We start from the raw sequence: 12,970 nt of genomic DNA, 5'->3' as shown, positions 1-12,970 counted from the left end.
ATGGAAAAACCTGCATCACTGATATAAAGGCAGTGACCACCAGAGGTTCTAAGGGGAGGGAGAGTGAAAATAGGTGTAACACGGGGGCATTCTGGGGTAATGGAATTGTCCTGAAGGACATTGCAATGACAGACACAGGCCATTATATATTTGTCATAACTTAACAAAATTGCGCGGAACAGACTATAAACTATAATGTAACCTATAATCCACAGTTAGTGACAATGGGTCATTGTGTAATTCATCAATTGTAACAAATGTACCATATAATTAAGGATGTTGTTATATGATAAAGTGTGGGAGGGGGAGGGAGTGAGGCATATGGGAATCCCCTATATTTTCATGTAACATTTATGGGAGTGGGGAAGGGATGAAAGGGACAGGAGGGTAGAGGAGGAGAGGGGAAGGGAAAATCAGTGAAGATCTAAACAAATGGAAAGACATTCTGTATTCATGGACTGAAGACTAACTATCATGACGATGTCAATCCTACCCAATGAATTATAGATTCAGTGCAATACCAATCAAAATTCCAACAGCCTACTTTAAAGAAACAGAAAAGGCAACTACCAAATTCACTTGGAAGGGAACGTGCACCCAAATAGACAAAAGCATTCTAAAAAGAAGGGTGATGTGGGAGGAATTCCAATGCCTGACCTTGAAACATATTACAGAGCTACAGTGGTCAAAACAGGATGATATTGGCATTAAAACAGACACATCAATCCCTGGAATAGAATTGAGAGTCCAGAAATAAACCCTCACCTCTATGGCCAACTCGTTTTGGACAAACCTACCAAGTCCATGTTAACAGGACAAAACAGACTCTTCAACAAATGGTGCTGGGAGAAATGGATATACATAACCAAAACAATCAAAGAGGACCCCTATCTCTCTCCCTATACAAAAATCAACTCAAAAATGGATCAAAGACCTAAATATAAAAGTCAGGATCATAAAACTACTAGAAGAAAAGGTAGGGAAACATCTTAAAGGTCTTGTGGTAGGTGGTGGTTTCTTGGACCTTATACCTAAAACATGAGCAACAGAAGAAAAAATAGATAAATGGGACCTCCACAAAATTAAACTCTTCTGCACCTTAAAGAACTTTGTCAAAAGGTTGAAAAGGCAGCTGACTCAAGGGGAGAAAATATTTGGAAATCACATATCTGATAAGGGTTTAATAGCCATGACATAAAAAGAGATGTTACAACTCAACAATAAAATGGGCAAAAGACTTGAATAGACATTTGTCCAAAGAAAAAAATACAAATGGCAAAAAAAAAAAAAATGCATAAAAAGATGTTCCATATCACTAGTGATTAGGGAAATGCCAATCAAAGCTACAATGAGATATCATTTCACACCTAATAGAATGGCTACTATTAAAAAGACAGAACTGCAAGAGGATGTGGAGAGACAGAATACTTATTCACTGTTGGGGAGAATGTAGAATGGTATAGACCCTGTGGAGGTCTGTTTGGCAGTTCCTAAAGAAGCAGAACAAGGATTTGCCATGTGACCCAGCAATACCATTAATGGGTACGTACCCAGAAGAACTGAGAGCAGTCACATAAACAGACATCGGCACACCGATGTTCACAGCAACATTAATCATGATTGCCAAAAGACGGAAAAAACTCAGGTGTCCATCAACCAACAAATGGATAAACATACTGTGATATATATACACAATGTAACACTAGGCAGCTGTAAGAATAAATGAAGTCGTGAAGCATATGACATCATGGATGAACCTGGAGGACATTACACTGAGTGAAGCAAGCCAGACACAAAAGGACAAATAATCTATGACTGCGCTACTACGAACTAAATATACTGTGTAATCTGATGGAGTTAATAACTTGAATATGGCTCACTAAAAAATAGAATGAGGTTAAAGAATGGAAAGCTGAGGGTTAACTTGTGGAAAACTGATAAGAAGGATGTGTGTTAATCTTTGGAAATGAAGAGAAAAGGTGAAAAACAACATAATGTTTATTAATTAGCAGTACTATTATGTGGGTATGAAAGTGGTTTAAAGGGAAAGTCTAAGGTCATGTATGTTACAAAAAAGAAAGCTAAAAAATGTAACTTAGGACTGTATTAACATAGTAAAACCGCAAGTGAAATATGAACATGGGTAAAAATGCATATATAAGGCCATCTTTCTTTAATATTGAACAAATATATATTAATGCTACAAGATGTTAATATCAGACCAAAAAAAAAAATAGCTAAGTGTAAGAAACCAGACACAAAGTACTACATATTGTATGATTCCATTTGTATAAAATGTAAATATAAATAAAGTTACAAAGATAAAATTAAATTAGTAGTTATGTAGGGCTGAATAAGGACTGCTAAGGGGTGTAGCGTTTTTCTTTTTGGAGTAATGAATCTAAAATATTTTGTGGTGGTGAATGCATGACACTGTGATTATACTAAAAGCCACTGATTATACACTTTGGATAGATTATATGGTATGTGAATATATCTCAATAAAACTGCTTAAAAATAAATAAATGAGTGAGAATAGCCAGAAATAGTAACTATGTATGGCAGGGGAAGCACAGACAGATTGAGAGGTGAAGAATTTCCTTCGTTTTTTGTCTTTATTATGATTATTGAAATAATGAAAATGCTCTAATAATTGAAATGATGAATGCAGATCACATAGATGTGATTATACCAAATACCACTGATTGTAAACTTTGGATGAACTGTATCCTTTATTAATATGTACCAATAAAATTTATGTGATTATTTTTAAAAACCCTTTACTGACCTCTATGCCCCAATTTATTTAAATTAGGTCCCTTTTGTTATTGTCTTCCATAATTACCCTATTCTCTTTTTAATACCATTTACCACATTTTATAATTATATAATTATTTTGTGTTTAATGCTACCATTAGACAGTTCCTCAAACTGTTCCATAAGTATCTAATGAATGAATTAATAATTGCACAATGGGAAAGAGACAAATGGAGAAATGCTAAGCAAAGGAAGTAACATGATGACGTGTCTGGAAAAAATTCAAGTAGCTAAGTATGACTGGAACATGGGGATTGGGTGGAGAGAAAAATAAGGGCCAGAGAGAGAAACATAATTGTAAAGAATTTAAACTTTGGTCTGGAGAACAAAGGTCCTTAAGCTAGGTGTTAACTTCTATAGGTTATGGATATTTGGGGGTGAGGGAATCTCCAGAGATTATCAAAAGGGATCCATAATTCCCTCCCCAAAAGAAACACTACTAGAGGCAATGCAGGAACTCTGCAGTTTTAAGCCAAACAGTAATACGATCCAACTTGTATTTTAAAAGTCACCCTGCAAAACAGTGTGAGGTTGGGATGCAAAAGTAAAACTGTTAGCAAGGAAACCAGTCAGGAAATTATAACAGTGCAAGAAAAATAGTGAGAATCTAAATGAGAGCAATATCAAAGGCAATGAAGAAAAGAAAAAAATATCAAAATAATATAAAGGAAATAAGCACCGAAAGTCCAAATGACTTAGAAATTGAAGGAGAACAAAGAATTTCCAGGTTTCTGGATTAGAAGCCAAAACATCTGATTGTGACACCAAGAAAAAAATGTAAGACCAGGTTTGGGAAAGAAGCAGTTTTATGTTTGTCAGGTACCTGCAGGACACTCTGGAGAATTCAGGGGAGAGGTCTGGTCTGGAAATTCACACTTCCATAACATCAGTGTGACAGCAGAACCATGAGAGTAGATGAGATTCCCTCAGAGAATACACTTAAATCATCTGTACAATGTTAGGGTTAAACAACCTGAAATATACATCTAAAAGTTATATGATTGTTCTCCTTATCAATAATTTTTATTTGTGACTTACAGAAACAAGTTCATTAGTTTATTTACCTTTTAAAAGATTTATTTTATTTATTTATTTCTCCCCCTCCCCCCCATTGTCTGCTCTGTGTGTCCATTCACTGTGTGTTCTTCTGTGTCCACTTGCATTCTTGTCTGGAGCACTGGGAATCTGTGTCTCTTTTTGTTGTATCATCTTGCTACATCAGCTCCCCTTGTGCACGGCGCCACTCCCAGGCAGGCTGTGCTTTTATCACACGGGGCGGCTCTCCTTACCGGGTACATCCCTTGCGCGTGGGGCACCCCTGCGTGGCATGGCACTCCTTGCGCGCATCAACACTGTGCACAGGCCAACTCACCACATGGGTCAGGAGGCCCTGGGTTTGAATGAACCCTGTACCTCCCATGTGGTAGGTGGATGTTCTATCAGTTGAGCCAAATCCACTTTCCAAGTTCATTATTTTAAAAGTTTATATTATATATCTATAGTTTCAACTTCCTCATCATGGGGTCTTACAATATATTTTGAATTGAGCTATATGTCACAATTATTGCATAGCAGGGAAAATACGGAAAATGTTTACTTATGCCTTCTCTTACAATGTCAGCATATTGACAGTGATAGAATTCATCAGTTTGAGTATAATCATAATGAAAAATACTATGAAAGCCTTTCTTAAGAATTTAAATGTGATCTTTTCTTTTAAAAAAATTTTACTTCATCTAAACAAAAATATTACCAATTACATTTCTACTTCTTACAGAACTAAACACTCATAAAAAGTCTTACCTGATAAAGGGCACTGATGAAAAACCTATAGGTAACATCATACTTAACGGAGAAAAAAATGAATGCTTTCCCCCTAAGATAAAGAAAAGAACAGGGATGTTCCTTCTCACCGCTTCTATTCAACACTGAACTACCCAGAGCAGGAAGGCAAGAAAGATAAATAGAAGGCACTCAAATTAAAAAGAAAGAAGCAAAGCTATCTTTATTCACAGACTACATGATCATCTATGTAGAAAATGCTATGGAATGAGTTTAGCAAGGTTGCAGGATAGGAAATCAATGGGAAAAAAATCCATTGTGTATATACATGGTATTAGCAATGAACAATTAGAAACTGAAATTTATAATATAGTACCATTTTCAATAGCATCAAAGTATATTAAATACTTAGGAGTAAACTGACAGAAGATGTAGAAGTCCTGTAAAGTGAAAACTAGAAAACATGGCTGAAATAAATTAAAGACTTAAGAAAATGCAGAGATTTATTATGTTCATACATTGGAAACCTCAGTATTAAGATATAATATTCCCCCAAATCGTTGTACAGATTCAACACACTATCAATCAAAATTCTAGCAATTTTTTTTTGCAGAAATTAGCAAGCTAATTCTAAAGTTCATATAGAAATACAAAGAGCCCAGAAAAGTCAACAACTTCAAAAAGAAGAAAAAGCTGGAGAACTGACATTACTTGATTTCAAGACTTACTATAAAACCACAGTAATCAAGACAGCACGGTACTGGGGTCAAGACAGACAAAAACGTCAATGAAACAGGAAAGAAATTCCAGATACAGTCCCCTCCACGTATATGGAAAACTGATTTTCGACAAAGATGCAATGACACCTTTGTAGAGAAAGTATAGTCTTTTCAATAAATGGTGCTGGAACAACTGGATATTCATATGCAAAAATAATAAACTTCTACCAATATCTCACATCATATAAAAAAATTATCTCAAAATGTATCACAGACCTAAAAATACACCTAAAACCATAAAACCTCCAGAAGCAAAAATATGAGAAAATCTTTGAGATCTTGGGTTAGGCAAATATTTCTTAGATACACCAAATGCATGATCCATAAAAGAAAAACTTGATAAAACTGTATTTCAAAGTTTAAACCTCTGCACTCTGAAATGTGAATTGTTTCTCAGTAAAGCTGTTTAATAAAGTGAGAGAATGCTAATAAGCAAATGAAGACAAGTCAAAGAATGAAAGAAAGCAAATCATATATCTAATAAGAAACTCTTACAACTCAATAATATAAAGGCAACCAAATTTTTTAAAAAAGGTCTGCACAGACACCTCACAAAAGAAGATAGATGGTAAATAAGCACATGAAAAGATGCTCGGCATCATGATCTTTAGAGAAAGGCAAATAAAAGTTAACAATAATATACTATTACATGCTTACTGAAATAGTTGAAATTAAAGACTGATAATACCAAGTACTGGCGACGATGTGGAGAAACTGGAATGTTGGTGGGAATGTAATGCTATAAAGCTACTTTGGAAAACAGTTTGGCAGTTTCCTTAAAATGTTCAATATACACCTACAATATGTTCCAGCCATTTGTCTCTAGGTATTTACTCAATAAAAATGAAAGCACAGGGCCATACAAAGACTCGTACACAAATTTTCACAGAAAATGTATTCTTAATAGCCCTAAACTGAAAACTCAAATGTCCATCAACAGGTGAATGGATAAACCAATCATAGTACATCCACATACTGGAGTATTACTAAGCAATAAAAAGGAACTTTTTGTGCGATCTATGTATCATAAAAAAAAAAAAAAAATGAAAAAATGAAAAAAAAGGAAAGAACTACTGACACATCCAACAACAAGAGCAAATCTCAAAACATGTAATAATTATGCTGAGTGAAAGAAGCCAAAAAAAAAAACAAACAGTACATATTATATGATTCCTTTTACATAAAACTCAAGAAAATGCAGCCTAGTCTACAATGACAACAAGCAGACCAGGGAGTAGCTGGGGACTAGCAGGGAAAGGTGGAAAGAAGATATTACAATGAGATATGAAACAACTTTATTATCTTGATAGAGGTGATCATTTTCTAGTTGTGTGTATATATATGTATATCAAAATTTATCAGATTACACACTGAAATGCAGTTTATTATATACCAGTTATATTAAAATTTTAAAAACCTAATGTTCAAATGAAACAACAAATAGTATTGTGTTGTAATCCATGAAATTGTTTTTAAATAAAAGATGCAGTGGTCTGAATATTTATACTGTACATAATATTTGAGAATTTACATAAATCTACAGACTAAAAAGGAACTTTGCTATTTTGCTTTTCTTTGCCTAAATGGAATCATCTACTAATATTTTGGTAAAGTATTATTAAATACAACACTGAATGTTATCAAGTTCTATTCTAATAAATTTTGAGTGGGGGAAATTCCAGCAAACTCAAGGTTACTTAACTAAATTTGATTGTTTTATAGGTTTTCTTCAAGATTTTTTAGTGACTTAAAGGGTAGTTGTAACAGTAAGGAGTAATTTTAGCCCCAAGAGAACCTGTTGGTGTCAAAAAGTATGAAGTCTCATATATTTTGCCTATGTACTGTACCAGTCTTTTATTCATTCACTGACACATATATTTGAGTGCATACTGTGTAGTCAGGCACTATTCTAGATCCTTGTGATATATTTGGAGGAAGGGAGGTGAGGGAATAAACATTAATGATCTTGATAAATAAGAATATACTGTAATAATTAGAAGGTGGTTAGCATTATAGGTTGCCACCCAACCCCTCAAAAAAAAAAAAAAGAACAGTACATGAAAGATCAGGAATGGAAAGTATATTCATGATAAAAACTGCAAACTAATGAGAATTGTTTCCATAAGTCACACATAAAAACCTCACCTACTAATAGAATCATTTAATGCTAGATAACCTTAGATTATTTACCCCAACCCTCACATTTTACAGATAATGTTAAATGATTTACCCAATCAGTTTTGGCAGAGATTCCTGCTCATTCCTCTGGCATCATTCTTTGTGATGTCAAATAATTGTGATAAAATATGTTAATCTGCTCCTATGGAAATAGTGCAAAGAACTTTGGAGTCTGATCGACCTGGGCTTCATTCTTCATCACTTTATGGTTTTGTTACTTATGGCAAATTACTTAACTTCTCTAAATTTAAATTTCCTCATCTACAGAGGAATGATAATAACGATGGAAAGCGTTGTTATATAAATGCTGTAGCTTATATAATATACTATGCCAGTGTGTGCATAAGTATATAACCAATGCTCATATACTAGAACCACAGGTATATCACATGCATGAATTTTTTATATCCCTACTAGACAACAAGCCTCTTGTGGGCAAAGACGGATGTGTTCATACACATATATATTGAAAACACCTAACACTGTGCACCTAAGATCACGTAAATGCTCAACAACATTTATTAATTAGTTAATATTCCTGAGGGGTCAGTCAGCTGTCAAAGTGTGTCAAACAGTATGATAATTCCTATCACAGTGATAGAGATAATAAGAAAATTAACTGAAAGCCTCAGAATATGCATCAGAATGTTTTTGGTCTATCTTTGCTAAATAGGGAAGTCTGCAACACTATATACATTTTAGTCTCATAAACTATGGTCTTCTGTCCACAAGAAAATAATTTCCTTCATGAAAAACACCTTCAGGAGAAAATTAAAATGCCTCCGGCATTTTATAACCCTTCTGTTTTCATATGGTTACCTCTGCTCCTATATTCAGATACGATTAAAAAAAAAAAAAAAAAAAAGGCAGAATGCAATTCCAGTGCAATCACATAGCAATCTGGCAGCTTCTTCACATTTATAAACATTTTAGCTGACAAGAGCAAAAATACCACAAACTAAACAAAGGATAAATTAATTCAAATCTACAATTCTGTTTGATGTCATTGATATCACTTTATCCAAAGGATTATATATTTCAGTTTAGTTTCAAATGGAAAACAATCCAGGAAAATATTCTATAAAAGCATTTCCTTCCCCCACTATAGGATTAATACCGCCTCCACTCCCCCCCATGCCCCATCCATGGCCCCTTGGGTATCAAAGGGAAACCAACATCATGTGAAGCTTCAGATAATTAAATTACAATTCAAATAATAATAAGTCAAAGTCTCTAGCTAAGATTCATGTTATGTCAATTCAGTTCTAAAAAGGTAACGGGAGGATGCTGCTTCCTATCCTTCTGAATAAAGATATCACTGCAATGCTGGTTAAAACCTTTGTTCTCAAGCTAAGCAATTAAGGCAGAGGCTTTCAAAACTAGGAATTTTCTTCCTTTATGTTCAATTAGCATTTAAAACGTGAAAAATCCTTAAAAGCTCTTATAAAAAATAATAATGAGAAATGTAAAAATAACCTTTTCCTTTGTTATATTATTCCTCTGTTGTAGGTAGTACATCCTTTTCAATGAAGCTTTATTTCTACCATTTTGCTACATTTCATACACCACCAAGAAAACAAAGACTGCTATAGATTACCTGGATCACAGGACAAATCAGCAGACAAGTAAAAGCTCAAAAGGCTCCTTTCCATGGAGTAGAAGAGAATAAAGTCCTTAACAAAACACCATCCCTTAGTAATCCTTGGCTTTTCCTTCATACATGCATTCGACATCCTTGGAAAGGCATTTGTCTGATGATTTTACTGACCACAAGAGGGATGATAAGAAGAAACCCCACCTCTTCCCCACCCCCAATCATATACCATCATCTGAACTCCAATACTGTGCTTCTAATGGATAAACAGAGAACAGCATCTAAGTATATTTCCCTAGAAGATTACTCCATAAAAATAAAGAAATGATAAAGAAAGCAAAGATTCAGACTAAGAATACTTACAAGTGAGCAGGGCAAACATCTCCCACAAAATTGAAACACTTATACAAGGGACAATTATAGTGCCACAAAAAGAAAAAACAAAACAAAACTAATATTTTTCAGAATTTTCTGAATACAGTATGATTTAAAATAAAACAATATATAGTGACTCCACAAAAATGGAGTTCCTTAAATATCTTAAAAGTATTCTTGCTACTGCTCCTTACCCTAAAGCCAAATAAACCAAATAAGTTAGGATTTACCAAAAGTCTCCTTTGACTGGTAGTATGATACCTTCAAAGAGAATCTAGGATAGAAGGTGGGGGTGGAGGAGAAGCAGATGAAAATGGGGGAGAAGAAAAAATATTTTCTGCCCCAATAAGCCTAACTAAATTCGTAAGCAAGGCTGTGAGGACTGAAACTTCATGCTACCCTGTCTGTTTGTGTTTGATTACTGTAACTCTTCCCTGGTCTCTAACTATGCCCCGGCATTATAATGTCTCCCACTCTATTAACTAGCATCCCTGCCACTTACAGCAGAATGAGGGAGAGACAAGAAAAACACTCATTCAGTCTAATCCCTAGAAGCCATGTAATTTAGCAAAAACAGTAATTTACCTCAAACACTACTTTCTAACAAATGCAATGCCTTGCTATGAAGGCAATGCATCAGGTTCCCTTTTCCTTTTCTGAAGCATCAGCCCAACTTAACAATTTGAATACACATAAATTCTATGATTATTATGTTAGTAATGGACAAAAGCATGTTCTTTATTTTATAAATATATTTCTTAAAATATGTGAATACATCTAATTTTAAGATAAATCTTGGTAATCATTTCACCCACATAAATTATATCCCAGGATTCTGTGAATTTATAACGAATTTACAGAATCTCAAACCACAGTTAGTGATTCATGAAGAATCAGCTTCCAAGACACCATACCTTCGCAAATGTAGTTTGTGAAAAATAATAAATTTAAGGAAAAAATAATAGATGGGGGGAAAAGGATGTGGTTCAATCAATTGGGTTCCCATCCACCATATAGGAAGTCCAGGATCCGATGCCCAGGGCCTCCTGGTGAGGGGAAACTGGCCCATGTGGAGTGCCAGGCCACATGGGACTGCCACCCCTTACAGGGGTGCTGCCCTGCATGGGAATGCCAGTCAGCGTGGAGAGCTGGCACAGCAAGATGATGCAACAAGAGACACAGAAAAGAGAAAATAAGATGATGTAGCAGAACAGGGAGTTGAGGTGGTGTAAGAGAGTATTGCCTCTCTCCCACTCCAGAAGGCCCCAGGATCGGTTCCCGGAGCCACATAATGAGAATACAAGCAGACACAGAAGAACAAACAGCAAATGGACACAGAGAGCAGAAAAGAAATAAATAAAAATAATCTTAAGAATGGGGAGGAGGGTTGGAGGTATAAGACTTACAAAGACCAAATAGCAAAATGGCAGAAGTCCTTTAGTTACTTTAAATGTAAATGGATTAAATTTTTCAGTCAAAAGACAAAGATTTGTACATTGGATAGAAAAGCAAGACCCAATGACACACTGTATCATAACTGTCAAAACTATCGTGTGCTACCTCAACAAGCACCTTTTGCCTAGTTAATAAACAAGTTTTCAACCCTAGGACCTAAACTGCCCCAGAACTCAAACACAAATCTATGACTACCACCCATACCACTTCCACATCTCACCAAAATTCACAGTTGGTCCCAAATGATAAGCTAACTATCCCCCATGACCCTCTGAACCCCAGGTCCTTTACCCTTCCATATGTGTTTGCTTTAAACTAATCAATCCTTGGCTCCCACAGAAAATCTACTAACCTTCATCCCCAGATCACAATAAAGGCACAAATCCATGGGCCCCTCTCACTCTGTTTGTATGCTCACTACTCACTGGATAAGCCACCGCAGATCCCTTGTGACACCCCTTTCTCTCTAGGACGTGTGAGTAACAAACTATTTTTTTTCCAATGGGTTACCTCGGTTTCCCATTGTGTCGTACCTGATCTCTAGCCAGACCAAATTTAAAATCCAACCTAATTAATTCAAAACACACTGTTTATAAGAGACTCATCTTAAACTCAAAGATACAGCAGGTTGAAAGTGAAAGGATGGAAAAAATATACCAAGCAAATAATAACCAAAAGGGAGCTGGGGTAGCTATATTAATATTAGATAAAATAGACTTCAAGTCAAAAACTATTATGAGGGACAAAAAAGGTCACTATACACTGATAAAGGGGTCACTGCAACAAGAAGACATAACCAATTATAAATATATATGTACTTAATAGCAAAGGCCCAAAATTTATAAAGCAAACATTGACAGATTTGTAATAATAGGTGGCTCTACATTAATAGCAGGAAATTTCAATACACTACTTTCAATAATGGATAGCACATTTAGACAGATGACCACTAAAGAAATAGAAGACTTGAACAATACTATAAATCAACTAGACCTAACAGACATACAGAGAATGCTTCACCTAACATCAACAGAATATAAGTTTTTCTCTAGTAAGCATGGGTCATCCTCTAGGACAGACCTTACGTTAAGTTATAAAACAAATCTCAACAAATTTAAAAATATTACAATCACACAGTATATCTTGTCCAACCAAAATGGAATGAAGCTAGTAACCTGTAACAGAGGGAGGACTGGAAAATTCACAAATATGTGGAAATTAAAACAACCAATGGGTCAAAGAAGAAATCATAAGGGAAATTAGGAAACATCTTAAGGCAAACGAAAACAAAAACAAAGCATACCCAAATTTATGGATGTAGCAAAGGCATGCTGAGAGAGAAGTTTATCGATCTAAATGCTTAAATTAATGAAGAAAAAAGATCTCAATTCAGACCTACCCTCAGAACTGGAGGATCTAGAAAAAGAAGAGAAAACTAAACCCAAAGGAAGCAGAAGTAAGTAAATAAAGATCAGGGTAAAGGTAGATGAAATAGAGAATAAGGAAACAATAAAATCAATGAAATCAAAAGTTGCTTTTTTAAAAATATCAATTATTAACTGCAAATGAAAATATGACTTATTGAGACTTATGGGATGCAGCAAAAGAAGTACTTGGCACTGAATGTGCATATTAGAAAAGAAGAAATATCTAAAATCAGTAAGAGCAGAAATCAATGAATTTGAAAATAGGAAAACTAAGGAAATCAAAAGCAGGTTCTTTGAAAAGATCAATAAAACTGACAAACATCTAGGCAGACTAAGTTATGAAACGAAGAGAAGAGATACAAGTTACTAATATCAGAAATTAAAGAGCTGCTGTCATCAATGATCACATGGATATTAAAAGGATAATAAAGGAATATTATGAACAACTCTCTGCCCACAAATCTGATAACTTAGGGGAAATGGTCCAATTTCTTGAAAGGAACAAGCTACCAAAACTTAACAAGGAGAAATAGATACAGGCATACCTCTATTTACTGCATTTC

At 34.8% G+C, this 12,970-nt stretch overlaps 1 protein-coding gene across 13 annotated transcripts in view; it reads right to left on the bottom strand.

The window, feature by feature from the left end:
• Positions 1-12,970, bottom strand: part of ARHGEF12 (Rho guanine nucleotide exchange factor 12) — a 167,798-nt gene that overhangs the window by 113,787 nt on the left and 41,041 nt on the right. The window contains exon 1 of one of the 13 annotated variants that reach the window (XM_071212377.1): positions 9,154-9,352. The exons of 9 other annotated variants lie outside the window; for them this stretch is intronic. The gene's annotated coding sequence lies outside the window, so the exon portion shown is untranslated. Of the gene's footprint in view, positions 1-9,153; positions 9,353-12,970 lie in introns of those variants that run through there. 3 more of the 13 variants (XM_071212379.1, XM_071212382.1, XM_071212381.1) reach the window with 3 other exon arrangements.

The sequence above is a fragment of the Dasypus novemcinctus genome, chromosome 27 (genome assembly GCF_030445035.2).
Source record: "Dasypus novemcinctus isolate mDasNov1 chromosome 27, mDasNov1.1.hap2, whole genome shotgun sequence".
Classification (NCBI taxonomy): domain Eukaryota; kingdom Metazoa; phylum Chordata; class Mammalia; order Cingulata; family Dasypodidae; genus Dasypus; species Dasypus novemcinctus.
This window is presented reverse-complemented; position numbering and strand designations above follow the sequence as displayed.